We start from the raw sequence: 10,315 nt of genomic DNA, 5'->3' as shown, positions 1-10,315 counted from the left end.
AAGTTATTAGTACGCCCTGACACTATAGTGCCAATAAAAATGAAGATGCGGGGGGGGGGGGGGGGGCCGGGGGGCACGTGCGCATGCCTCCGCCCTCGCTCCCTGAACAAAAATTGGCGGAGCAAAAAAAAAAAAGAAATGGGAGAAGAAAAAAATGGAAAAAGAAAAAAATGGAAAAAGAAAAAGGGAAAAGTAGAAGGGAAAAGTGGAAGGAAAACAAGAAGAGGAAAATTAGAGGAAGACGAGTGAAAGTGTTTCATAAAGCTGTTCGTAAGTTAAGAGCGACTTTAAGAACGACTGATCCTTTCTTACGCACTAAATAATCACCAACATAATAGTGAACGTTATTTACCGCAAGAAAGGATCACCAATCGTTCTTAAAGTCACTCTTAACTTATGAACAGCTTTATGAAACGGGCCCCTGGGACCGTAGAGATAGATACTAAAATATCACTGTGGCTGGGACCTAGCTATTACCATATATATTAAAAAAAAAAATCGGCTCGCGATTCATGCTATTATATTCATAATGTCCAGTTTTCAGGTCTTAACATCAACAATTCCATTCTCTATTAAGCACATTAAATCAATTAACATTTTCATAAACTCCCAGCTCAGAAATAACATTTTCATGAACTCCCAGCTCAGAAATAACATTTTCATGAACTCCCAGCTCAGAATCAATAATTTTCTGCTCGCATCATGTTGTTTAGTTACTTACCTATCCCTTTCTTTTTATCACAAAAAGTGCTTATTCGGAATTTCAATGTCAAAAACTTTCAGCACGTGCGCTTACATTATTTAATTGTAGAAATATACCCGGGCAACTGCAATAAACGTTCTTATCGGGCCAGAGCATTTATTAAAAATTTCTGCTTGCATTTGGTACGCATGTTGTTCAGGATCACAAACATTGCCCAGAATGTCAAATTTTCAGGACAAAATACATGAAAGTTACAAAAAATTAGCTCGCGCTTCACTGTCGCACTTTTTATATAGGGCTTATGAGATTATATCACATTATGTTGTCTTATAAGAATAAAGCTAAGAATTAAGTGACTATGCATGTTCAAGAATATTTATTAGGATACAATATTTATTTATTGTAATTGTTGAAAATGGAAATAAGCGAATGAATGAATGAGTGTATGAGGACTACCCCTCAAAAAAAAAAAACTTCTGTGTGGCCGAATGAAAATATGGGTCAAAATAATTTCGGGCCCCACCCTCAATTGGCGATCCGCCACTGTGACGCATACAGAGAAAGAAAAATTTGTTGCCCCCTCTTCCCCATTAAAAAGCAAGGACCCCCAGGGAAAAAATTCCGAGCTACGCCACTGGTAAAGAGGTATGAATAAAGTACATGTAAAAAGTGAGCCCCAAAATGGAGAACCAAGGGACAATATATACGGGAACATTGAGAGCTGTCAGGTAGCGAAGCAAGAGAGCAAAAAAAATAATATATATATATTAAAAGGTCAAGTCCACCTCAGAAAATTGTTGATTTCAATCGATAGAGAAAAATCTCACAAACATAACGCTGCAAATTTCATCAAAATCGGATGTAAAATAAGATAGTTATGACATTTCAAAGTTTCGCTTATTTTTCACAAAACAGTTAAATGCACAACTCAGCAATATGCAAATGAGAGAGTCGGTGATATCCATCACTCACTATTTCTTTTGTTTTTTATTGTTTGAATAATACAATATTTAAATTTTTACAGAATTGACATTAAGGACCAACTTGACTTAACCATAAACTGTTAAAATAATGATAATTCCACATGTTCAGGGAGAAATAAAACTTTGTTTCACTTGACAAGGAGAAAATTAGAATATTTCATATAATAAAATACAAAAATAGTGAGTGGGTGATGTCATAAGTCTACCAATTTGCATACTGACCAGGATGTGCATATAACTCTTTTGTGAAATTTTAACTGCTCAAATAGGCAGCGAAATTTTAAAATGTGATAACTTTCTTATTTTACATCCGATTTTGATAAAATTTTCAGTGTTTTGTGTGTTGGATTTTTCTCCTTTTTTCAAATCAACTTGTTGGGGTGGACTCGTCCTTTAAAAAAGACAACTAATATCGGGTTAGATTTTATTCAGAATACATCACCCTTTCATTTTTATATTGGAATCCATTGGCGGCGGAAGCCAAAAAAAAATTTAGGGGGTGTCCACCTGAAATTTTGGGATGGACACAGGTAAAAAATTGGACAAGCACCCCCCCCAAAAGGTTATCAATGTAAATTTTAGGTGTGGCTAAACAAAAAATTTTAACGAGCAAAAAAAAAAAGTCATCAACCTAGATTTTAGGGGGGTCCACATGAATTTTTTTTTGGGGGGATGCAGAAAAAAAATTGACTAGCCAAAAAAAAAAAAAAAAGATATGAAAAAAAATTACGGGGGGGGGGGGGGGGGGGGGGACCGGACCGTCCCCCCACCTAAAATTTAGGGAGGACATGTCCCCCCCATCCCCCCCACCGCCTATGTTGGAATCCATGGCCCTTCCACCTGGATTAGGACAATACACCCCCCTGGGGTACCGTCTCTCTCTCTCTCTCTTTTAAGATACAGACAAAATAATAGTGGCTAAAATTAAATGTCATAAAATAAGAATACACAGATCTGAACAAATAGGAGATAGGGGGCTTTATTCAGAATTTTTGGTGGGGAAGGTTTGACAGGCTTATCCGGGGTAAAATTGTGTGCTGATTCTAAAAACGTTAGTCTTATACATCGTACTCACGACATTTTGGCCAATTTTTGACCAAAAATGACCATTTTGACCACTCTTTGGAAAATGGTCCGTTAACAGGATATTTTGTACCCACATCCAATTAAAAGGGTCTATCCTAAGTTAAAATGCAGCCAGATTCCAGATAAAGAGGTTTCATTTGACAAATCACAATAGAAGTGGTCATTTTGGCCATGTTTTGACTACAGCAAGCATGTTTCACCTTCTTCCCTAATGGGAATGCATTTGAAGGTCCTACTTGTGCAGAATATTATACTGATTCCAAATATATCAGTCTTAACGAACCTATTTAACAGCTTATGGTCACTTATGTCCCTCAAAATGACCAATAACACAAATTTATCCCAAAATACTTCAAATGTTACCAGAATCGTTACAAGGGTGTAAAGTGACACCTAACACTGGTACATTAATCCTTTAAATTGAACATCTCTGAAGCATTCAGACCTCATGTAACTTTTTCCATCAGTTTTGACCTATGAGGGCCAGTTTGGGCACTTTAGACACAACTGACAAGTCACAGTTTTGCATAATAAACTGTGCAAATAGGTGAGGCCTCAATCTCGGTTCCTATGATTAGCAAACTATCAAAGAATTTACACCAAGAATATAATTTGCAATGGCATGTAGTGCTTTAATTATTTAAAATGTAGTGTATATGCAGTCATATATCTCTAAGCAATATTATCATCGTGCTCAAAATTTGTAGTGTTTTGCTGATTTTTCATCAATTACTTCCACAATACTTTGGCACACATTTTTTTGAAATTCAAACACACACTTGGGTGGTCATTTTGAAATCGTTACAAGAATCTTTCTTTAACCATGGACCTACTAAAAAAAGGTTTGATATATAGTAGTGCACGATACTGTGTGTAGCATAGAGCATAATTTGTAGTATATCTGGGGCCCAAATTACAAAGAATTGTGATTGATCCAATTAACCGCAACTATGGAAAGCCAGCAAAGTCAACATGTAAAATGCATGTTTGTTCAAGAATTTTCTACATATGATAAATTTGGTGTTTTCCTTTGTTTAGAAAGGACATTTTGCAAATTTCCTGTGGCAAAATTATGATACTGATGGATTTCCATAGTTACGATTGATTGGATCAATCATAACTCCTTGTAAGACTGGGCCCTGGGGCTCATTACAGAAAGCACTGCAATCATGGATCTTGTGATTGATTTATTGAGTTGTGTTTGATTGCAATTCCTTCTGTAAAGGTCCACTGGAGGGACACATATTTGCAGGTAGCAATTTTCATATATACATGGTACATAAAAAAGAAACTTTACAGCCTTGTTGCATTATTCTGTGAAAGTCGTGTGTCAGTGTGTGACTTGCGGGTAACTGTTTTTGCTTCCCGCATTTCACCCGCATTGATAGTGTTTTGCACATATCTCACACGCTATTGCCCGCAGGAGGGCATGCAGGTATGCTTTGCAAGCAAAAAAAGTTTTGAACATGCTCAAAACTCTATTGCGGGTGAGTTGCGGCCAGCCACCCTCAACCCATACGCACGGAACGATGTGACACTGCCTTTAGGCCTCTCCATAGTTTCAAGTATTCTGAAAAAAAGGCGCATTGGTTACTGGGAACATAGTCATGTACAATTATACAGGAGCCCATTTCATGAAGGAATTATGATTAAGGCAAATACCATGTTAACAGGGGTCTGCAGCCAATCTATTCAAGGTTCCAGGCTTTATGATATGGGTTCATAAACTGCAACTTAATTCTTTGATTCAATCAACATGCCTGTGAAAAAAAGTGCATGTGACAGCTGAATGATTCATGTGAATAACCAGATAGCAGTAAAATGATTCTCACTTTAAATAGTGCAAATATGCCGTTTCATAAAATTCAATTTGGCTCTAGACAAGGGGAGCAGAACCAAGGCACTTGGGGGTTTAAGTCAACCGCTACACCCACTTTTTCTTCTGTAAGCAATTAACAAAAATATGAAAATTATCATTATTGATTGGAATTGATTTTTTTGATATCCAGCCCCAAATTCTGGCTTATACCCTCCCAAAAAAATTGTTCCATGGCCCCTGATATGCATGGTAAATTTTACATGTTGTCTACTGCAATTATATGGTCCTTGTACAAAATAAGGAATTACAGAATATCAATCATTTAGATTGTCACATGGATTGAAACAGGTCTGCCTATTCATTGTCATATTTTGACAAAAAAATTGATATAAATGACTCAATAAGAATAGAAAGCATAATATTAACTAAAAGTTGCCAAACTGCATTTATAAACAACATTGATTTATACTTTCATTGCTTTGCTAATCGAGAGTGACAAAGAAAGTAAAACTGTTCCATGGCTTTGATGCTATAACACGTTAAAAAATATGCCAGTCAGATATGTAGAAGTCAGTCTACTTTGGAAATGACTATAGAATAATTATTCACAAAACACCATTCATAGGATGATAAAAATACTGTGTTCATTGTCCCTAAATTAAATTTTACCTTGATCATGTGACCTACTGTATGACTTGGGCAAGATGATCAGTGATACTTGATTACCCTTATGTATATCCATACACTTTCAAAGAATTATGGCAATTCAACAAATACCCAAAATATGGCCAAAGTTCACTGACTTTAAATAACCCTTGATTTTGTTCATGTGACCTGAAACTCAAGACAGGGTGTTCAGTAATACTTGATTACCCTTCAGTATTGCCAAGTTTCTTGAAGTAGGTCCATGTGCTTTTTAAGTTATGATGACCCATTTTACATAACTTAACCTTGGTTAAGTTTTTTATGTTGATTGCCCCAACATACTTTTTAAGAAATGAAGACATTTCAACAAGTGGAATGCCTCTGGCCGTCTCACCTGCATCACACGATTCAACATAGCAGCAGTGCTGACTTTGAAAACTACTATAACTTGCACAAGATGTTCAGTGATACTTGGTTACTCTTATTTCCACGTTTTATGAACTAGACCAATACACACTACAGAGATAGGATGGTAATTCAACAAATTGACCTCACATGACCTTTGACCTTGATCATGTGACCTGAAACTTGCACAGGATATTCAGTGATACTTGATTACTCTTATGTCCAAGTTTCAAAAGTCAGATCAATAAACTTGCGAAGTTATGATGGTAATTCAACAGATACCCCCATTATGGCCAAAGTTCATTGACCTTTGACCTTGGTCATGTGACCTGAAATGCGCACAAGATGTTCAGTGATAATTGATTACTCTTATGTCCAAGTTTTATGAACCAAACCAACATACTTTTAAAGTTATAATAGTAATTCAAGAAATACCCCCAAATCGGCCAAAGTTCATTGACCCTAAACGACCTTTGAGCTTGATCATGTGACCTGAAAACTAGCACAGAATGTTCAGTGATACTTGATTACTCTTATGTCCAAGTTTCAAAAGTCAGATCAATAAACTTGCGAAGTTATGATGGTAATTCAACAGATACCCCCATTATGGCCAAAGTTCATTGACCTTTGACCTTGGTCATGTGACCTGAAATGCGCACAAGATGTTCAGTGATAATTGATTACTCCAAGTTTTATGAATTAAACCAACATACTTTTAAAGTTATAATAGTAATTCAACAAATACCCCCAAATCGGCCAAAGTTCATTGACCCTAAATGACCTTTGACCTTGGTCATGTGACGTGAAACTCATGCAGGAGGCTTGGTGATACTTGATTTACCTTATGTCTAAGTTTAATGAACTAGGTCCATATATTTTATAAGTTATGATGACATTTCAAAAACTTAACCTCAAAAACTTAACTTCAGGTTAAGACATCGACAGATGTCATCGACAGATGTCATCGAGTAAGACGGCGATTAACATCTACCAACCAAGACGGTGCAGCTACATCAAGACGTCAAACCTAGACCGATCATCGTGAAGCTGACTTCCTACCAACATCGACAGTCACTCATTCTAAATAGAAGGAAACTAAAAAATAGTGGAATCAGTATAAGTGAGGATCTTACAAGAACAAATCGCAATCTTCTGAACAGTGCTTACATGGCCAGTAAACAACAAAATAGTAAGATTTTGGCAGCATGGTCATCTGACGGACGCATTCTTATTTCTCTGAAAGCAACAGATGGTAGGACAGTGAGGAAACAAATAAACAACAAAAATGAACTTGATGGACTATGATGGATACTATGACTCCTCTTCACCTACCTGAAAGTTAAATGAGAGGGGTTTATTAATTCTTACTTCGTGATTGCTCTCTTGTATGTCATATTTGTATACTACAAACCTTTTTATATTCACATGTACTCAATTCTATATTTAATTTACCTGAATATGAAATGAAAGGGGCTGATTGAATATTTCATAGAGGGATTTCTCTTAAAGATTATATTCCTCTTTAGGCCGGAGACCCCTGTTTGATTTTGAATACGTATTGGAAATATTTGTAGAGCATTCGTGATTTTTTATCTCTCTTCTCTCTGAATCCTTTCATATAAAAATAAATATAGTAATAATAGATAAGAGACATATAAGGAAATCACGAATGCCCCCTATACTTATATATCATGTTCGTATAAACTTTTTAAATTAACTTATTCAATGTATTCTCTAGACATCTATGTAAATTACGGTGACTTATTACTCTGTAATTTCTCTCTTGTCACAATTTTTGTTGTTGTTGATGCTATATATCTAATTGAATGTATGAGGTGTGTGCAATCTGTGGTGAATGTATGAAATGTGCAAACCCTACACAAGATATGTTACATATGATATGCGGAACTTGTTTAGACATTTTTCCTTTTAATCATTACAAATGTGATGACGATTACATATTGAATATGCATGCTTTTTTCCATTTGAATATTGATATTGATTATAACCACTTTGAAAATATGAAAATTAATCCATTTTTATTATGTGAAACTGATGATAATATTACATGTATAAATGAAAATTTGCATTTAAATGCTGACTCTGAATCTCCTTTTGATATCGAACCAAGGAAATGCTCATATACCTTTTGCGAAGAATTCAGTGCCAAATATAAAAAATCTGATAATAGTTTTTCACTACTCCATGTCAATTGTAGGAGTTTATGCCAGAATTTTGATGCATTTTGTTCAATGTTAGCTTGCATAAATCATAAATTTACAGCCATTGGTGTGACAGAGACCTGGTTTCAATCAAGTACAAAAACTGAGATGTATAATATAAATGGTTATAATCTTGTATATATAAACAGACAACATAAATTAGGAGGTGGTGTTGCCATTTACATAGATGAAAGGTATGATTTTATAATACGATCAGATCTGAATTGTAACATGCCTGAATGTGATATGCTGTTTTTAGAATTAAGATGTAAGAATTATAAACCAACTGTGATCGGATGTGTGTATAGAGTCCCCAACACAAATATGGACATTTTTCTGGATCAACTGGATAGTTGTTTAGATATTGTAAATAAGAATAATTCAGAGGTCTACATTTTGGGTGATTACAACATAAATCTATTGAATGCAAGTACTCATGATAAAACAAATCTATTTTTGGAAAATATGTTTTCTCACAACTTGTACCCATTGATAACGAAACCAACTAGGATATCGAAAACATGTGCAACATTAATAGATAACATTTTTTGTAATACCCTAGATAATAACATTGACTCTGGTTTATTCATAGCTGACATATCAGACCACTTACCTATATTTTGTGTAAAGAAACACATTAGGATTTTTAATCAATGGCAGTCGCAATTACCGAAAAGACAGATAAATGATGATAATATAATTAAATTTAATAGAAAACTGTGTGAAGTTGATTGGAGTCATGTATATAGTACTGATGATGCTAATAATTGTTACGATATTTTTATGTCAATATTCTACTCAATTTATAATACATGTTTTCCGGAATTGAAGTCAAAATCAAAAGCGAAAGTCACTTTTAAGAAACCTTGGCTATCAAATGGCCTCATGAAATCAATAAATAAGAAGAATAAAATGTATAAAAAGTTACTGAACAAATATTCTGACAAGCAAAAGAAAATTTACATTAAGTACAAAAATAAATTGATAAACTTATTACGCAGTGCTAAATCTGAATATTATTCTAAACTCTTTAATCAAATTAGAGGAAACACACAAAAGATTTGGAATAACATAAATAATATACTGGGAAATAAACGCTTTAAGAAGTTACCATCAGTTATGTATTGCAATGATTCAAAATTAAATTCATCAAAAGATATAGTAGAACATTTTAATTCTTATTTTTTGAATATCGCTGACAGAATTTCTCCTGTGCGTGTGTCATATGATTCATTCTTAAACGGAAACAAATCACCGAACTCTTTGTTTTTCAGACCTACTTCTCCAAATGAAATATTAAAGATTGTCCGTTCTTTAAATTCTTCAAAATCAAGCGGCCCCGATGGTATAGACCCTAAAGTTATAAAGAAATCTATACATTACTTCATTGAACCACTATGTTTTATATTCAATACATCAATTTCTACAGGAATAGTGCCTAATCATCTGAAATTTGCCAAGGTAGTACCAGTTTTCAAAAAAGGAAATGCAAACGATTTAACTAATTATAGGCCAATTGCTATCCTCCCTCTTTTTGCAAAGATTCTTGAAAAAATAATTCATGAACGTTTATATACATTTTTACAGATTAATAATTTTTTAACTGATGCTCAATTTGGTTTCAGGAAAAAATTCTCGACTTCATTAGCTGTCTCTAATTTATGTACTTATATTCAAAATGAACTTGAAAAGGATAATTTTTGCATTGGACTTTTTATGGACTTGTCAAAAGCATTTGACACCATTGACCATCACATACTGCTAAAAAAACTTGACTCTTGTGGTGTCAGAGGTCTTGCCCTTAAATGGTTTGAAGATTATCTATCTAACAGAAGTCAATATGTGATGGTCAATGGTGTCAGATCCTCAATACAGCATCTTAACTGTGGTGTCCCTCAAGGATCTGTCTTGGGCCCTCTCTTGTTCCTTATATATGTCAATGATATTATCAAATCTTCTCTTCTCAAGTTTTCCCTGTTTGCCGACGATACTTGTGCACTCATGAGTAGCAGTAACATTAAAACACTTGTCTTGTCGGTAAACAGGGAAATAGCAAAAGTCTCTACATGGTTCAAAGCAAATAAATTATCTCTGAATATAGCCAAAACAAACTATATTATATTTAGATCAAGGAACAAGAGAGTGCCCCATGACCTACCACATATTATAATTGATAATCTTGTAATTTCTAAATTAAAGAATATAAAGTTTCTTGGAGTTACTTTTAATGAGCTCATGGATTGGAGTATACACATATCAGAAATTTGTAAATCTTTATCTAAATATGTTGGTATCTTATATAAATTGAAATTCATATTACCTTCTAATATTTTAAATATCCTTTATAGTAGCCTTATCTTGCCACATCTGAATTATTGTAATTGTATTTGGGGTAATACATACAAATCACGCCTTCTAAAGCCATATATCCTACAGAAAAAATCAATCCGGT

Source organism: Lytechinus variegatus, chromosome 14 (assembly GCF_018143015.1).
Source record: "Lytechinus variegatus isolate NC3 chromosome 14, Lvar_3.0, whole genome shotgun sequence".
Lineage (NCBI taxonomy): Eukaryota > Metazoa > Echinodermata > Echinoidea > Temnopleuroida > Toxopneustidae > Lytechinus > Lytechinus variegatus.
This window is presented reverse-complemented; position numbering follows the sequence as displayed.